Below are 21371 nucleotides of genomic sequence, written 5' to 3'. Positions count from 1 at the left end.
AGCGTATGCATGTATGCTTGACTCCAAGCAAGTAATCAAAGTGTGCTGTAGCATGTATCAAGTGGCCAAATATGAACCTGAGAAACATTTAGAAAACTATCAACGAAAAACATTGGTGGAATCATAGGTGTTTGTAAACGTTGTTTTTGAACCACAAGATTTTGTATAGTTGATTATCCAAATCGTTTGCATTCCAAAAGTTGTTGTTTGTATCGCGAGCACCCAATTATCAAGACTTAACTATTTTGTACCATGTTACGTAGTGTTAGAACATACACTATACTCGGAAATATATTTCATCCGCTAACGGTAACGAACCATCCGAATGAGGCTCGTCAAGCCCATGTGATCACATAATATAAGTTCACGTTTACACCCTGCAAGTGTCACTAATGATAATTTAATTGAGGCATTTTGTTCTAACTCGCACGTGGAATGTTCATTTTCGTACTTGTGTTCAAAGTATAAAAGTATGTAGTATAAAACCGTATATGTTTCTCATCCCATGATTTAAAAGTATAAACGTTGTTGAAAGATGGGACTATGATCTCACCTCGAGTGCACGAGTATAAATGTACTTCACAAAGTAAACGTGTGCATGAAAGTTGCTTATCCTTGACCTAAACAAGTAAGTTGTATCAATTAACCGGTTACGACACATGGTCGGTCAAAATGTGTTCAATTAGTCCTATGGCTCGTTACGACTCGATTATGTAGCATGTGAATCACGTTGTCAAGTTTCAAGCAAGAATCATGTATAAAATAAGATTAGAATGATTGCGTAAGTGTTTTGTTAAGTTTGACTAAAAGTTAAACTTGGTCAAAGTCAACGAAAAAGTCAACGGGGTCGGGTCGGGTATCTGACAATTTTTCTGAGGTTTTTAATCATATATAAGCATGTTGGCCAAATTTCATGTTGATTGGGGGGCATAACAAAGTTAGAATTAAACGAAAATGGACTTTTTTGGACAGCCGGGGCCCGGAGCGGCACTCCAATACCCTGAGCGGTGCTCAGTATGCCTGTTCAGCAAGTCTGGCAGTTTTTGAAAACTTACACGAATCCAACTTCAAACAACCATAACTTATGAATCGTAAACATTCATAACGCGTATCTTATATCGTTGGAAAGGTAATTTAAAGAGGAATACAACTAAACTCATTTCATAAATCAAAGCTATCATTAACAACAATGAAAACCTCAATAAATGATCATTATATGTTCAAAATCAAAGTTTCAAGTTCATAAAACGCATTTCTTGACTCGGGAATCCAATTTACACATACGATACGCCTTTTTGAAGGTAATGAAACATACAATACAACTAAACACATACTAACAACATTTCATAGCATTCAATGCGTCAAAAGTTCGTTTTAAAGTTCATCAAACCCTAACCAAAATCATGAATTCAACCATTTTGCAAATGAAGCTTTTCTAAATCAACCAACACATCAAAATGAAGCTAATGATGCTAGTAACACATTTAATACATGAACTTTAACATTTAAACAACATTTAATCAACCAAAACTCAAGATTAAACAAACCCATTTCAAGTTCATGCTAGTTTATGCAAAACAACAAGATCGGGAAAATAAATCATATATTCATGCTAGACACGAGCCTTAGATACTAACTAACACCATTTCAAGTCAAAAACACGAATTAGAGAAATCTAGAGTTTTAGAAATGTTACCCAAATGAGATAAAATTGGTATCAAATTGTAGAGGATGAAGAGAATATTCCAAATATGTAATTTGTTTTGTAACAAGCTTCCTAGATTCGAAATGGATGATGAATTAAAGATGTGGGTGATATTGGTGTTCTTGCAACTAGAGAGAAAAAGGAGATGAGGAGGTGAAGATGAAAATGAATGAATGGTGGAGATGAATGGTTGACTAGTTGACCTAGTCAACTAGTTTGTCCACTTGACAACCTTAGTCCCTCGAGTTTGAAAGCAGGTGCGTGAATTAACCAAACTTTAAAACGCTAGAGTAAACGAGTGATGTTATAATCAAATAACGGAAATATTAAGAACGTTAGTTAACGAAAGACATGAATTTAGATAACGAAAGATATTATCTAAAAAAAGACGGTGTTAAAAATAAATTTAACGGAAAAACGCGGGATGTTACATTTCCATCCGCTTAAACTCCGGGGTAACCATCGTTGGACACATTAGAGCTAATTCCAGATACCTACGGTTGTAACCATCAAGATCGTTTCCAACAACCTTCAACTGCCAAAACTCGGCCTCCATTTTCTGGATCTCTGTTCGGGGACAATACTCTTCAATCATGGCCCCCTTGAATTCTTCCCACGGCGTAGCATACGTCTCGTCAATACCCTTGGCTTGAGCCAGTGTGTTCCACCAAGTTAGGGTGCCGTCAGACAGTGTACATGAGGCATACTTTGTTTTGTTCGTCTCTGAGCAGTTGCTAACTCGGAACACAAATTATAATTTCTCAAACCACCTAGTGAGACCAACTGGCCCCTCAGTACCACTAAAGTTGTGTGGCTTGCAGCTTTGGAATTCCTTATAAGTACACCCATTACGAATGGGCTGGTTAACTTGTGGCGCTTGGGGGTTCATTTTCGCTAAAGCTGCGGCTACTCGTTCAGTGATTAATTCTTTGATCTGTGCTGCTGTGGGCGTTGATCTTCCGTTGGCCATTGATGTTCTAGGCAAAATTTTTGACTCAAGTCAAAATCCAGTATTTAAATAATAATAATATAGTATATGGTAACCAACATGGAATCAACACAACACATGCTAGTTAAGTAACGCAAATAGATTCAGATACCACAAAATCATCATACAACAACGTAAATAGAACACCGTACAAAGATTAAACAACACTAAGTTCCATTCATTAATAAAAAGTTGCATACATTCGCATAAGATTCGTACAATACATAAGTAATACATGAAACTATAACCGAGATTACATAATGAAATCTAATACAAATGTCCGAGGTGATGGTGGGTGTAGGATGTCCATTACGTGTGACATCTGGTCCTCGAGCTCAGTGACCCGAGCACAGAGGATCTCTACTTCCCTCGTCAGTTCCTCGACAGAGGGAGATGGTGGGGCAGGCGGTGCAGTCGGTACAGGTGGTGCTGGTGGTGCAGACGGTCCAGCACCAGAAGTAGATGGTGCATAAGGGTAAGGCTTACGTATGAATGGATCAGCAGGATACGGCACAAGACGCTTACGGGGGGTAACTCTAACCGTTAGTCCATGTGCGTTAACGAACGACCTACCTCCGTTAACTCCTAGAATAACGGTACCGTCAAAATGATACCGCTCCTTCGGCGGGGTGGAGGGTGGCTGCACGGGTGCCTCATCAGGTTCTTCATCGGAATCCTCGTCGCTGGAGTCATCGGAGGATGAGTCGTCGGATGATGAGTCAGCGGATGATGGGTCGTCTGAATCGGCTGGGGGTGGTTGCACGGGTGGCTCTGCTCGGCCGGCTATCATCATTCGGTATCTGAAAGGTGGGATCGACACGAGACGCCCATTAGGAAGGCGTCGACACCAATGGTTATGCTCATTACGGAACGGACCTTCCCCATGTTCCCCATTAATCACAGCACCACCGGAATGGTGCTGTGGCTCCTAGGGTCCTGGGGCAAGTGGAGCTGGAATCTCCTGTAGGTCCTCGGCTCTGTCTGAAGTGATCACTAGGTCGGGTGCATGGCTACTGGCTCCAGAGGACGGAGCGCCAGAGTCACTGGAGGGTGTCGACAACGGGATCTGAGAATCGGCAACAATGGCAGGCGAGGTGGCGGATGAGTCTAAGTCGCTCTCCAAAATAATAACAGGCGGGACATCCGACATCTAAACAAGGAAAAATAACTTTTTCCATGTCAGTAAGTCATAAAGCAAGCACGTATTAGGCAAAGTAACTACGACAGTCTAGATCATGTATAGCAGTAAATAGCATGGCAATAATAACGAATCGTACAGAAGTAGCATGAAATCGAAAGCAAATAGTAGCATGCAGTAGTGAAAACATGTAGCAGTATACGACATATAGCAGTAAAAGTAAGCAGCAGCATGCAGCAAGTTCCGCATAAACAAGTAAACTAGCAAGTTGTACATTAGTCCAATTAGTGAATCCTACTCGGGTCGGTCCAGACTCACTAATGCAACCTAATTCCCTACAACCAATGCTCTGATACCAAATGTGATGCCCCATACAAAACCATCGTGTACGAATCATCAACAACAGGATCATTACAAGGTCAAATACTATATGCTGTTTCAAAAAGAGTTTGCATTCATGATAAAAGGTGACGTTTTAACAACCGTCAAATGTTTAACATCCGAAGGTGTCATACCCCGTCCTAATCCATCTGGACGAAGTCACCAACATCTGGTTCCATTGCGATGATCGACTCCAAATAATGTCTTTACAATGACCAAATGCACAGCGAAAGATTTCTTTCATACCTAAGAATAAACATGCTTTCAAGTGTCAACCAAAAGGTTGGTGAGTTCATAAGTTTATCGTAAACTATAAAATTCATCAATTTGATAGACCACAAGATTTAAATCCTGCATGGTACAAATGGACCCGAATCGTATACCCACCTGTAATGTACATGCGATATCTTTTAAAAACAGTACACCTTTCTCGTGTACGAAATCATCTTTCATAAATCTTAGTAAAGTACACATATCTTGTGCACAAAAATAACATGCACATAACCTGTGTATAAAAATCATTCTCTCGATACATAACATTCACTTTTCATTGCTTTCATAGCTTGGCTTGGTAACCGACCTTAACATATAATGCGCATAATAATATCCCCAAAACAGAACATCTCGTCTGTATAATAATCATATAAACTTTGAAGTACTAAACACCACGCCCACTAGCCCTTCTGTCTAGTGAACATTCTGGGTAGGGGTGTTAAACCCGGTAGCTACCTTTAGGATTCGCGTGAATTAGGCGTGCACTAATTCTCAAAATTAGTGATGTTCCCTAATTCTTAGGTTACCAAGCAATAATAATCAGGGGAAAAATATTCATATCAATTGTGGCAATTATCAAGTCCACATAATTCAATGGTGGCAATTATCACGTCCACATAATTCATTAGAGGAATGTTTTGCTTGTGTCTATCTCGTCAAACATTTATAAAAAGATTTCATGTATTCGCAGTTCAAAATGTATTTCAAAAGCATTTAATAAAGCAGTTGTAAAAGTAGCGCATGTATTCTTAGTCCCAAAAATGTAAAGAGTAAAAGGGAATCAAATGAACTCACCATATTGTATTTTGTAGTAAAAATACATATTACAAAACTAAACAATGCAGGGTTAGCCTCGGATTCACGAACCTATATTATTCATATATATATTAATACATATAATTGTAATCGAATAAATTCATATATTATATCTTAAATTATATATCTTATATATCTATATTGTATATATTTAAAATAGTTAACATTTATATAGTTTAATATTATATTTAAAAATCAATAATTTGTTATATGTAAATATTTATATAAGTAATCTTAATATATATAATTATATGTAATATTATGGTAATTGTAATATATATACTCTTATATAGAAAATATAGAGAAATATTTATTTGTTATAATAATATTGTTAATATAAAAGTAGTAATCATAATAATACTAATAATAATTATAATAATAATAATAATAATAATAATAATAATAATAATTATAATAATAATTATAATAATAAAATAAAAATAAAAATAATATTAATGATAATGACAATAATACTACTAATAATAATAACTATAAAAATAATGATTTTACTAATAATAATAATACTAACATTTATTTTAATAACTATAATGATAATAATGTTATGAATACTAATAATGATAAGGGAATAAATTAAATAACTACCTCAAAGGTGTAGTCCTAAAAGAATGCTCAAGTCCGGGTTTGAACCCACGACGTCCCGCTAACCCGATAACATCCTTAACCATTACGCTATGAGTTTCAATTCTGATATAACACCCAACTTAAATTGTTTTTAACCTTTACTTCTATACCCTTCTTCTTTTTCTAACAAAAATGCCCGAGCCCAGAATCGAACCCAAGACCTCTCGCTATTCCAACAATTCACCCAACCGTAATTATCATTGACATAACCATGATCATTTCCATTAAATATGAATCTTAATATCATCTATCATCAAATCATCAAACAATATTGATGATGGGTTTTCAGATGGCCCATTTAGACAATTATGATACTAGTACATTGGAGAGTCACGGCCCAACTGAAGGTTTAATAACATGATCACTTATACGGCCCATAAATAAATGAAATATGGTTTTGCAATGTACCAGCGAAGATCCATTAATCATATGATCATACTCATACGCCATCATCTCAAAAAAAAATTAAAAAATAAAAAAAATAATGGAACGTCCACTCTAGTGGTCATCTTGGTCGACCCTATAGTGTATTTTTGAGCCACTTGATGCATTATAATAGTTAGATATTTTTATATGAAATTGAAAGATTTATCAATTACTCCAATATAGGAACTGAGTGGGAATTACCTAACTTCTATCGGCCCTACACCCTTAACTTGTCTAACTTGTATCATCTATCAATCCATCATTATAACCTCATTCTTATCATCGTTCCTTTATTTTATGCATCATCATATTCACATCACTATCTCATCGTCCTTTTTCACCATCAATATCATTATCATTGTTTCTTTCTCGTGTAATCAGCAGCAAAAAAAAAAATAAGTGAGTTTGCTTGGTTTAGGTGAATCGAAAAACAAAAATTTATATGTGGGGTTCGAGATGGGTTTGGTTCTCGGTCATAACAAACAACAAGGAGCAATTTCAGCAATCAAGTTACCTCACTTTACTCACTATAGTCGGCCACTAAATATTCTTCAAGCATATATTTTCTATTGTATTTTAATATCCACTACAATATCCTTATACTTTCATCATTGAAATATTCTGTCATATCATTTTACCACTCTCACTTGTTTGTATCGACAACAAATTTAAGCAGCTGCAGTAATAGTGATCGTGGTTTTTTTTATTTCAAGCAATAGAGAAAAGGTTATAGAATTCCCAGAAATGAAGTTTTGTTGCAGGTGGTTTTCACGAATAGAAAGAAAAAGAAGATAGAAGATAGAAGATGGTGATTTAAGGTATCTTTGGTCGTGATGGTAATAAGAACAATATTATGTAAACGATGACCATGATGATGGTGGTGTTTTAATTCCATAGAGGATATACATGGTGGTCGTTGGTGAGATGGTGCGATATGGATCAATGGTGTAGTGGGGTTTGCATGATGAAAGGTGGTGGTAGTTCACCTTGGTGGCTTCGTGGTGATTATGAACTGACGGTTTAGAGTGGAGAGGGTGATCGGTCGATGGTGTTTAGTGCGCTTGTTCTTGGTTAGAACCTCAACCGAAAAGATCTCCTTTGGGGTGGGTTTCGATTTATATTCAACAAGTAAACGTAGTAACAGCGAACAAATGGAAGTAACAAGTAAATGGGTGATTGACGAGGGTTTATAGTTTCAGCAATTAGAAAATATAAGGAACTAGATGTGGGTATTCTTGGTTACCTTATATGTCGTCTAAAACCGATACAGTGCCGGGTATAATAGTAGATTCATATTGGTGATCGAGTTTCATGAAGAAAATGGTAGGGTGGCGAGTGGTAGTTCTTGTAGGTGGAGGAGATGGTACTCTAAAGATGAATGGGGTGGCAATTTGATATACATATACGTATCTCCTATAGGTACCTATATATGATGATATAAGAATAAACAAGGAGAGTTGGTGTTGGTTCTTAGATAGGAAGAGAGAAAACAAATTGTAAGCGAGTGTTTGGTTTATGTAAATATATATAATGTAAAGATGCAGTTCATAAGCAAGTTGCCAAAAACCAATTCAAATAAAGAAAACAATAAGTGGTGCTTAATCATATTTTCAATTATTTACGTATGTAAATGATAACTTTAATAAAGTAAGAACACCCGTGAATTCGTATGATAACCATATTAGAGAGAAGAAACAAAATCACATAAAGTTAGATTGTGATGTGCAACTGAATTGAAAGAAAAAAAATATATAATCAGACTTTTTAATCTACAATTAATTAATATTAATAATTAATATTAGTATTAATAATACTTTTAATATTATTGATAATAATAATAAAAATAACAATAATAACATTAATAACAAGTATGATGATAATTATTAATAATATTGCTAATGATGATATTCATAATAGTAATAAGGAAAACACTAATAATATGGATATAACAAATTATGCTTATCAAATCTCATATCTATATATTATATATTATATTAATAATATTAAGTATACTGATATTAATTTACATATTTATTTTCCACAATTAAATCATATATTATTTCTAACGATATTTCAAATTATTATATATATCTATATTTATTTGAATATATATGTATGTATTTATAATTAGTTGTTCGTGAATCGTCGGGAATAATCAAAGGTTAAATGAATCAATCTAAACAGTTCAAAACTTTTAAGACTCAACATTACAGACTTTACTTATCGTGTCAAGATCATATAAAGATTTAGTTTAAATTTGGTCGGAAATTTCTGGGTCATCACTGTACCTACCCGTTAAAGAAATTTCGTCCTGAAATTTGAGTGAGGTGGTCATGGCTAACCATAAAAATGTTTTCATGACGAATATAAATTGATAATTAGAGTTTTATCACCGTTGAGTAATATGGATAAGACAATTCGATAAAACGCACGAGTGAAGCTATCACAAAAGATTGAGATAGAGATTTAACTTTTGAGGTAGTCACTGTTGAACTCCGAAATTTAAGGGATTTAAAGATATTCGTTGAGATCTGAAAGATTTGATTCTTTGGTGAATAAAATCTCTTTAATTAAATGCGATTATCTGCCTTGATTTCTTTATTAGATATTTCACTATAAATTTACTTCTTCCTTTCCATTACTTTTATCACTCCTATATCCAATTCCCAAATTCAAAAGATTGTGAAAATGCTTAATCCAGTTCTAATCCTTGTCCTTATCCTTACTATCAGAACAGTCATTCTCCTTTTTCAACTTCCATCGGAGGAATCTGTTTTCTTCTACTTCGCCCTTGGGGTTATAGTGTTTTTAATTCTCCCGTGTCTTTATGTTACGATAAACATTGATATACACGGTTTGTAATTGATGTGTTATTATCGGGCTTTATATTTTCCTTTATATTTCGAAGCTCCATGCTCTTTATTTTCTCTTCCCGATTTTAAACCAAGTGAATAATGGTCCAGAATTCGTAGATATAGAGTTTCGAATGATCATAATGTTCTAAGCAGAAAGGAACATGATAGCACGATTTGATTTTCAAATTTATCAACATCACGGAAGATAGAACCATCAAGAATACATTTTCTTGATATGTTCAGAATTTAAGTAGAATGATAGAGTTATGTAACATGTCACATGATGATGGTATGATCTACTGTGAACCATCATCACGTTTCATTAGAAATTCAGCATGACCTACTGTAATATAATCACGTTGGCCAAGCGCCATTATATTATACAAACTCATGCTTTAATTCCCTACACTCCTCCAGTATTCATTCCTAATTTATACTTAGATTTTACAGAAGTTTCCAATATACCGGAATACAGAAAACACGAAGAGGTAGATAATTTCGGACAAGAATATTTATGAAAATATCCTCAGAAATATTGAAGATATTTATGATGATATTTTGGAATTTCTAGGTTCGAAGGTTGATGAAGAAAAATTTTTCTCAAGATTTTAACATGACTTTGGAGCAAGATATTCTTTAAAGATTTCATCGAATCCAGATTTAGCTGAATTCTTTGAATATAGGGTTTGGTCCTTGTATTTTCCTTGGTTTCCTTCATGGTTAGCTCAATTCGTTTTTCAGTACCAAATTTTCTATCGAGCATTCCCAACACTCCATTCCTTATCATCAACTCTTGGCCATTTAGGCCATATACAATTTTACTATTTCGTCTGCATTTAATGCAGCCATATCTAAATCGTCGGTTATCAATCTGAGATGTTTTCAGGAGAATTGTGTTTTTAGATGATTAAATGCTGATGGTAATATGGTGAAATATAAAAGGTTCCCCGGTAACAATAAATGAGCACGTGTATATATCAAGGTAATAATAAGGCTGGTCCGGCTGAAAAGTCGAAGTTGACTTGCTGGAGCTGTGACAAAATTTGCTACTTTGAAAAGGAATTTCAAGGTTATTTTCGGTAATAACAACGCCAAAGGAGCTAGCACAGATTCGTGTTAAACATTTACTCAAGTTTCGAGTGTTTTCAGGTGCATATCTATACGCATAAATCTTTCCTTCCGTAGATGAAGTACGGTTGTTTCATCCTCTAGATTGAGGTGTTTTCAAGAATCATGAAAGGTTTGAACGCAGATTGTAATCATCAAGATACAAATGAGGTTTTAATATGAGATCAAGTGTCAAACTTGAAGAATTATCTAGTTTCATATGTTATAATCAGTATTTTAATTCATTTTAATTGTCCAATATTATTCGTCCACAGTCGATAGTCCAGAGTTAACAGTCCAATAATTCATATATAGTTTAATATATAATATTCGAATTGATTAATATGTATCGTGACCCGTGTACATGTCTCAGACTCGATAACAACTCAAACTCTATATATTATTGTAGAATCAACCTCAACCCTGTATAGCTAACTCCAATATTACTGCATATAGAGTGTCTATGGTTATTCCAAATAATATATATAGATGCGTCGATATGATATGTCAAAACCTTGTATACGTGTCCCGATATTTAAAGTGCGTAAAATAAATAACAGAAATTAAATGACGATAAATAAATTTGTGAGAATATAAATTGCGATAAATAAACTGCGATAAATAAATTGCGATAGTAAAATGTAATAAGGAATTAACAGTTAGCTAGGAACAGTTAGCTAGGATTTTGTTAGCGTGGATTCTTAATAAAATTTTCTCATGGTTAATTTGTTTGTTTCTAACAAATTTTATTTTTTTGTCCAATGTTTTCTTCATAATGCCACTTGTTGGATTCTGATAAATCAAAATTCAAATATGGAATTGAATGAAAAGGGTTATTCTGTGGTGAACGGATACGTATATCAGTGGTTGTAAATAGAATAGTGAATGACTGTTGAATCAGCTTCGAATAATGTACAGTGTAATTTATTAATGTGAAATCTAAATATTCCTCGGGTATTACCTACCCGTTAAAATATTTTCACCATTAACAGTTTGTACAAAAGAATTTTTAATTACAATCATTATGAAAATATACTTACATACATATTTTCCTCAGATGTAATCATGGATTTAATGAGATAATATGACATTAACTCATCCGATTTACTGTTAGAACAAGAATATATAATCTCTAAAACATTAGAGGTTACATAACCATCATGTTGAATGAAGATAAATGATGTAGAACGTCATGTAGAACGGTGATTATATTCAAGGTACAGAATGAGATGTTGAGGCATGGATTGTTGATGGTACTGTTGGTGTTGCTGATGTTGCTGAAGCTGTTACGTTTTGCACCATATTGTCCATGGCTACAACTCGGGCGCGATGCTCGTTGACTTATTACTCCGGGATGATTGTCGGTAGGAATGAGCGAATGAATAAGGTTCAAAGTTTGAGATAGTATATAATTATGACGACATATTCGGGAAATGAGGGTGAAAATGGTATTTCGGACTGGTTCACCGGTAAGTGCTTCAGGTTCTTCGCCAAGAGATGAATTTGGTTGATGAAAAGGGCCACCTTCTTTTTGTCTCCAATGATTAAGTAGGCTATGAACCCATAAGATGAATTGATTGATTCATTCTGGTGACACTGCTTTCGGAGCTTAGGTGAATATCCATGTCGGAATAGTTGTCGGAATAACTATCAGAATAGCTATCGAAATCTGAGGGACTCGAACTAGTTGAGGGATTCATCTCGTACGATTAGATGAAGGATTTTCGATAAGAAATAGATTATAGGATGTAGATAAGTACCCTACAATACATAATTTACATATGCATATATAATACTAAAATCCCATAAGTTACGGAGGAATCTACGGAAGCTGTCAGGCAAAGGTAACAATAACAAGTACGCTAAGATATGAATTTATCTATACACTGTCTATGCAATAGAGGCAGTAAGACGTGTCTAGACAAAGAGTGATAAGCAAGTGATTCCCTAAGAATGATAAGTAGGAAATTTTCGACACGAAATGATAAGCAAAACTTTTGACATGCAGACACGGTCGAAGTCCAGATTCACTAATGCATCTAAGAAACTATCAGTTAGACACACTAATGCATGACCTGGTTCGCTAAGACCACCGCTCTGATACCACATGTCATACCCCGTCCTAATTCGTCTGGACGAAGTCACCAACATCTGGTTCCATTGCGATGATCGACTCCAAATAATGTCTTTACAATGAACAAATGCACAGCGGAAGATTTCTTTCATACCTGAGAATAAACATGCTTTCAAGTGTCAACCAAAAGGTTGGTGAGTTCATAAGTTTATCGTAAACAATAAAATTCATCAATTTGATAGACCACAAGATTTAAATCCTGCATGGTACAAATGGGCCCGAATCCTATACCCACCTGTAATGTACATGCGATATCTTTTAAAAACATTACACCTTTCTCGTGTACGAAATCATCTTTCATAAATCTTAGTAACCGTACACATATCTTGTGCACAAAAATAACATACACATAACCTGTGTATAAAAATCATTCTCTTGATACATAACATTCACTTTTCATTGCTTTCATAGCTTGGCTTGGTAACCGACCTTAACATATAATGCGCATAATAATATCCCCAAAACAGAACATCTCGTCTGTATAATAATCATATAAACTTTGAAGTACTAAACACCACGCCCACTAGTCCTTCCGTCTCGGTAGCTACCTTTAGGATTCGCGTGAATTAGGCGTGCACTAATTCTCAAAATTAGTGATGTTCCCTAATTCTTAGGTTACCAAGCAATAATAATCAGGGGAAAAATATTCATATAAATTGTGACAATTATCACGTCCACATAATTCAATGGTGGCAATTATCACGTCCACATAATTCATTAGAGGAATGTTTTGCTTGTGTCTATCTCGTCAAACATTTATAAAAAGATTTCATGTATTCGCAGTTCAAAATGTATTTCAAAAGCATTTAATAAAGCAGTTGTAAAAGTAGCGCATGTATTCTCAGTTCCAAAAATGTAAAGAGTAAAAGGGAATCAAATGAACTCACCATTGTATTTTGTAGTAAAAATACATATTACAAAACTGAACAATGCAGGGTTGGCCTCGGATTCACGAACTTATATTATTCATATATATATTAATACATATAATTGTAATCGAATAAATTCATATATTATATCTTAAATTATATATCTTATATATCTAGTTTGTATATATTTAAAATAGTTAACATTTATATAGTTTAATATTATATTTAAAAATCAATAATTTGTTATATGTAAATATTTATATAAGTAATCTTAATATATATAATTATATGTAATATTATGGTAATTGTAATATATATACTCTTATATAGAAAAATATAGAGAAATATTTATTTGTTATAATAATATTGTTAATATAAAAGTAGTAATCATAATAATACTACTACTAATAATAATAATAATAATAATAATAATAATAATAATAATAATAATAATAATAATAATAATAATAATAATAATAATAATAATAATAATAATAATAATTATAATAATAAAATAAAAATAATAATAATATTAATGATAATGATAATAATACTACTAATAATAATAACTATAAAAATAATGATTTTACTAATAATAATAATAATAATACTAACATTTATTTTAATATCTATAATGATAATAATGTTATGAATACTAATAGTGATAAGGGAATAAATTAAATAACTACCTCAAAGGTGTAGTCCTAAAAGAATGCTCAAGTCCGGGTTTGAACCCGCGACGTCCCGCTAACCCGATAACATCCTTAACCATTACGCTATAAGTTTCAATTCTGATATAACACCCAACTTAATTTGTTTTTAACCTTTACTTCTATAGCCTTCTTCTTTTTCAAACAAAAATGCCCGAGCCCAGATTCGAACCAAAGACCTCTCGCTATTCCAACAATTCACCCAACCGTAATTATCATTGACATAACCATGATCATTTCCATAAAATATTAATCTTAATATCATCTATCATCAAATCATCAAACAATATTGATGATGGGTTTTCTGATAGCCCATTTTGACAATTATGATACTAGTACATTGGAGAGTCACGGCCCAACTGAAGGTTTAATAACATGATCACTTATACGGCCCATAAATAGATGAAATATGGTTTTGCAATGTACCAGCGAAGATCCATTAATCATATGATCATACTCATACGCCATCATCTCAAAAAAAATAATAATAATGGAACGTCCACTCTAGTGGTCATCTTGGTCGACCCTATAGTGTATTTTTGAGCCACTTGATGCATTATAATAGTTAGATATTTTTATATGAAATTGAAAGATTTATCAATTACTCCAATATAGTAACTGAGTGGGAATTACCTAACTTCTATCGGCCCTACACCCTTAACTTGTCCAACTTGTATCATCTATCAAGCCATCATTATAACCTCATTCTTATCATCGTTCATTTATTTTATGCATCATCATATTCACATCACTATCTCATCGTCCTTTTTCACCATCAATATCATTATCATTGTTTCTTTCTCGTGTAATCAGCAGCAAAAAAAAATAAGTGAGTTTGCTTGGTTTGGGTGAACCGAAAAATAGAAATTTATATGTGGGGTTCGAGATGGGTTGGGTTCGAGATCATAACAAACAACAAGGAGCAATTTCAGCAATCAAGTTACCTCACTTTACTCACTATAGTCGGCCACTAAATATTCTTCAAGCATATATTTTCTATGGTATTTTAATATCCACTACAATATCCTTATACTTTCATCATTGAAATATTCTGTCATATCATTTTAAAACTCCCACTTGTTTGTATCGACAACAAATTTAAGCAGCTGCAGTAATAGTGATCGTGGTTTTTTTATTTCAAGCAATAGAGAAAAGGTTATAGAATTCGCAGAAATGAAGTTTTGTTGCAGGTGGGTTTCACGAATAGAAAGAAAAAGAAGATAGAAGATGGTGATTTAAGGTATCTTTGGTCGTGATGGTAATAAGAACAATATTATGTAAACGATGACCATGATGATGGTGGTGTTTTAATTCCATAGAGGATATACATGGTGGTCGTTGGTGAGATGGTGCGATATGGATCAATGGTGTAGTGGGGTTTGCATGATGAAAGGTGGTGGTGGTTCACCTTGGTGGCTTCGTGGTGATTATGAACCGGCGGTTTAGAGTGGAGAGGGTGATCGGTCGATGGTGTTTAGTGCGCTTGTTCTTGGTTAGAACCTCAACCGAAAAGATCTCCTTTGGGGTGGGTTTCGATTTATATTCAACAAGTAAACGTAGTAACAGCGAACAAATGGAAGTAACAAGTGAATGGGTGATTGAAGAGGGTTTATAGTTTTAGCAATTAGAAAATATAAGGAACTAGATGTGGGTATTCTTGGTTACCTTATACGTCGTCTAAAACCGATACAGTGCTGGGTATAACAGTAGATTGATATTGGTGATCGAGTTTCATGAAGAAAATGGTAGGGTGGCGAGTGGTGGTTCTTGTAGGTGGAGGAGATGGTAGTCTAAAGATGAATAGGGTGGCGATTTGATATACATATATGTATCTCCTATAGGTACCTATATATGATGATATAAGAATAAGCAAGGAGAGTTGGTGTTGGTTCTTGGATAGGAAGAGAGAAAACAAATTGTAAGTAAGTGTTTGGTTTATGTAAATATATATAATGTAAAGATGCAGTTCATAAGCAAGTTGCCAAAAACCAATTCAAATAAAGAAAACAATAAGTGGTGCTTAATCATATTTTCAATTATTTACGTATGTAAATGATAACTTTAATAAAGTAAGAACACCCGTGAATTCGTATGATAACCATATTAGAGAGAAGAAACAAAATCACATAAAGTTAGATTGTGATGTGCAACTGAATTGAAAGAAAATATATATATATATATATATATATATATATATATATATATACATATATACATATACATATATATATATATGTATATATATATATATATATATGTATATATATACATATATATATACATATATATATACATATATATATATATATATAATCAGACTTTTTAATCTACAATTAATTAATATTAATAATTAATATTTGTATTAATAATACTTTTAATATTATTGATAATAATAATAAAATAATAATAATAACATTAAAAACAAGTATGATGATAATTATTAATAATATTGCTAATGATGATATTCATAATATTAATAAGGAAAACACTAATAATATGGATATAACAAATTATGCTTATCAAATCTCATATCTATATATTATATATTAAATTAATAATATTAAGTATACTGATATTAATTTACATATTTATTTTCAACAATTAAATCATATATTATTTCTAATGATATTTCAAATTATTATATATATCTATATTTATTTGAATATATATGTAGGTATTTACAATTAGTTGTTCGTGAATCGTCGGGAATAATCAAAGGTTAAATGAATCAATCTAAACAGTTCAAAACTTTTAAGACTCAACATTACAGACTTTGCTTATCGTGTCGAGATCATATAAAGATTTATTTTAAATTTGGTCAGAAATTTCCGGGTCATCACAGAAGGTATGCTTCTACGAATCTCAAGCAAAAATAATAGTACGTGACCCATAGGTCGTTACAAATACATTGTTTCAAAAATAACATTGTTTGAATGCAAATTAAATGTTTTATGTGAAGACATCTCTAATAAGCACAGCGGGAGTCTACAAAGCATGGCAACTACAGCGGAAGCAATCAAACCTTAAGCACCTGAGAAAAACATGCTTAAAAATGTCAACACAAAGGTAGGTGAGCTATAGTTTAAGTACAACAGTAATGTAAGGTAGGCCACGAGATTTCAGTGTTTCAAAACAGTATGAAAAGTATATGTATAACCGTGGGCACTTGGTAACTAACTTAACGTAAATAACACCCCTAAAAGTACACTTGGCGAGTGAGTAAGTTTACGAAGTATTAAACATCCGTTAAATGCTAGCGCTACTAGCCCGAGTGGGGATGTCAACCCTATGGATCCATATCTAAGATTCGCGTTCACCGGTTCAAAGACCAATGACTAAATGTTACCAAGCTAAGGGGAAAGTTTATGCCGTTGTATAACCCACACATATATAAAGTTTAAGTACTCATGCCTAGTATTTAAAACGTAAAATGCGCAAGAATTCTCAGTCCCAAAATAGTTAAAGTAAAAAGGGATGCTATAACTCACAGTGGAAAGTAGTAAAAGTCGATACGCGGGAATAGTAAGCAAGTGGTTGGTCCGGAAGGTCCTCAACCTAAGTCAAAAGTTACTAAGTCTGTAAATTGTTCCCAAAGGTTTAAAATTATGTAAATTAGGTCTTAAGTACCATCATCATTCATCATTAAACAAAAAGTGTAAAGTAAGTTTTAAGTCAAGACTAGGGTTTGAAACAAGGGACGACTTCGTTCAGTCGCCACGACCTCTATACAAACTGAAATGGGGTGAGACCAGTGGCCATGACTCCGTATATGAGTCCCCTAGGTACTGACCAATTTACAGAACCAAAATCGTCTTCGTTTGACCATGGTGATGGTTTAAGTGCGAGTAGGTCAGAAATTTCAGCACAACGTTAATAGGGTGTAGTGACATTCGGGAGGCCATAGATCCTAAACCGTAACTCAAATTAAGACGAGGTCTAAACGGAAAATCATTTACTCGAACCGAACTAACTGAAAATCAACTTTCCAGTAGCCCAGGGAGTCTGATCAGTTCCAGAAACAGTAAGTAAAGGTGTTCCAGTGGGTTCTTGGTGCTTGATGCTCATCACGGTTCTCATCCTCGATGCGTATAGCTTCAAGTGTACAACTCGTTGATGGGTTTGCATCATCTTAACCAAAGTTTGACCATCATAACACTAGTGTAAGTCTAAGATATGTAGCACAACTCACTTAAGAGTTGTATGTAGTTTGATGAACCAAAGTTACATCAAGATCTTAGATCTGACACATACATGAGTTCTACTAGTAATATTAAGCTACAAACTTGAAAGTAAACTAAATAATCAAGATCTTAAGTTGTAGAACATAGTTCATAGTTATATCTTGGACAATCTAGACCCAAAAGTCTAGATCTAAAGTTCTTAAGTTAAACCCTACGTTATATAACTTGGATCTTAACTTTAATGAAACCATAAGTCATGAAACTTTGGTTTTAATATTGTAATGTGTATGTAAGCTTATAAGATCTTGTTTACAACAAAATTAGAAGACCATAAGCTATAGAAACTTAGATCCAACATAAGTGTATGAAGTTATAACTAGAAAGTTATACTTCCATGTTCTTGAACTTATAAAGTTAACTTTAGTTCAAGAAAAATGAGATCAAGATTAACTAGTAACACTTGACCAACAAACAACAAATCAGAAATTTAAAAGTACATAACATGAAGAAATAAACTAAATTTACAAGTAATAAGTTCATGGTTGTTCATACTTAGAAAGATTCAAGCCAAGGCTTTGATCTTTTAAGAAAGTAAACCTTAAGTTTACAAACATGAATAGAAGTATGATTTTAAAACTCATGAACTTTAAATATTTAAAACATTAAGTGTAGAACCATAAACTAGAAAGTTTAGGTTCTTGTTCTTGGTTCTTTACAAACAAAAGATGGAAGTAACCAAGATTACATGAAGATACAAGTTAGAGAACTTGATCTTTAACAACAACAAACAACTACAAGTAATTAAACAAGTAAGAATGATGATGTTTAGGTTCGGTTTTTAGAAGGAAAAAGAAAGAAAAGTAAAGCTTGTTACTTACAAAGTAGAGAGAAAATGAGATGAGAGAAAGAAAGTATAAGTTTTTGTGTGTGAAAAGTGAAGTAATACTAGAGAATAAGTTACCAAGAATTGAAACAAAACCTCCCTCCCACTCTATCTAAGCCGACGATTCAAGGAGCCACAAAAGAGGCAAGGTCCAAATATACTTTCATACATGGGAGAATGGTGTGAGCTTGAAGTGGTATTAAAGTTAAATGGTTTGGGAATATGGTGTAAGATTGCATGTAACTAGTCTTTCAACAAGTTGATTAATCTAGTTTTATTTTAATGTAATACTTGCACAATAATGGGCTAATTAGTCCATTAAGAAAGTTGGGTGGGCTTCCAAGTCCATGTCCATTAATAAAAGCCCAAGTCCAAGTAAGTATGCAATTAAATAAATAAGCCCAAGTAATTAACTACTATCATTAGTTAATTAAAAATGATTAATAATAATTAATCATGAATGTAAATAATATTCAAAATATTATTCGTGCAAAGTACGTGTGTCACAAAGACAAGTCGGGCCATGAAAAGTTAAATACGGTAACAAGTAACACGTATAAGAACACGTTTATTAAAACACAAGCATTAATAATAAATTATTAATAATTAAACGTTGGAAATTCAGGGTCGTTACACTATCTGCTCTCTCGAATTTACAATTTTTCTGATTTCATGTAATGAGGGCGTTACATGATCTTAAGTATGGGGAAGGAGTAAATTCTTTCGGGTTTTACAAAAACATGGTTTAAAATGGCTTAAAATTTGGGTTTTACAAAAACATGGCTTAAAATATGAAATTTTTTAACTTTATAACTTCATTTGCATGAATTTATTTTGTATAAAAAACTCAAGAAATAGCCAAATAAGGAAATGATCAACACGCTATATCACATACTTCGCGCAAAGTATCTAAGGTACTTTATTGAATCAGAAATCAAATCCAATACTCATTGAATTAAGGAAGTCAAGTCTTCCAAAATGACGCACTTGCTAACTTATGATTAGAAGATGCAATCCAGAACAGCTGTAGGTTGACGAAAAATCTTGAAAGTCATCTCTATCATCGGCTGGAAATCCACCTCACCTCAACATCAAATAGGGTTTTTGGTGGTCAGACTTATCCTAACTATGAGATGGATCTGTCTCGTACAATGGGGGGCACAGTGCAAATCAGCTTTTAAGATTATTGAATCTAATTCACAGATGGATGATCTCTATAAAGATCAAACGCATCTATGTTTGACCGCGGTCAACATACATATACCATAACGAATTGAGGTGTGCAAACTCATGGTTCACCGATGATATTTGGACATGATATAGTTTCTTCTAAAACTTATGCTATTTTATGAACTATATTGTGTAAAACTGTTTTTGATATAGGACATCCGGTTAAAAGTTCCATGATACTACAATCATGGGGGGAGTAGCTTGCTAAGCGCTGACTGAGGCTTCGGTTTTCAGTTACCCTCAACTGAACTTTGAGGTTAAAACCGAAAAACTTGATTAGTGTAAAGACTAACATGAATATTTTTCAAAATATCAAAGGTTTTCCGCAAAGATCCTAATTTCCCTAAGGATCCAAATTTTCAAGAAATGTGGACTTTAAAACCCACCTTTCGACTTTGGTGTGATTTCAATTCACGTGTGTACTCCAAAGGTGTGTGTATATTTAAAATGCGTGCGTGTGTTACATTGTGAAATAAATAAAAAGTGTGAGTGTGATTCGTGTGTGTTATCAGAAATGTGTGTGTTCATTGTAATATATTTTAGTTTTTAAGTCTTGCTTGAGGACAAGTAGTGACCCTATGCGTCTGGACAAAAACTTCCGCGGGGATCATTGCTTCTGACCCATACATAAGGCTAAAAGGTGTTTCGCCTGTATTTTTCTTGAAAGTTGTGAGATGAGTCCATAATACATTTGATAGTTCATCAACCCACCCATTTTGCTTTAAATTCAAATGCTTACGAATTCCGCTGACAATATCACGGTTAGTTACTCCACATAGCCCATTTGCTTGCGGATGCGCTACCGATGTGAATTTTTGGATTATATTCAATTCTGAACACCAGCTTAGAAATGGGTCCTTTGCAATCTGTGCCCCATTATCACTTACAAGTTCTCGTGGGATACCAAATATGCAAACAATGTACTCCCACACAAAATTCCGCACTTGTACTCCAGTTATTGTACTCAAAGCTTTAGCTTCTACCCATTTAGTAAAATAATCAATTGCGACAATCAAAAACTTTACATTCCCAG

The sequence above is a fragment of the Rutidosis leptorrhynchoides genome, chromosome 3 (assembly GCF_046630445.1).
Source record: "Rutidosis leptorrhynchoides isolate AG116_Rl617_1_P2 chromosome 3, CSIRO_AGI_Rlap_v1, whole genome shotgun sequence".
NCBI lineage: Eukaryota > Viridiplantae > Streptophyta > Magnoliopsida > Asterales > Asteraceae > Rutidosis > Rutidosis leptorrhynchoides.
Note: the sequence above shows the minus strand (reverse complement) of the source record.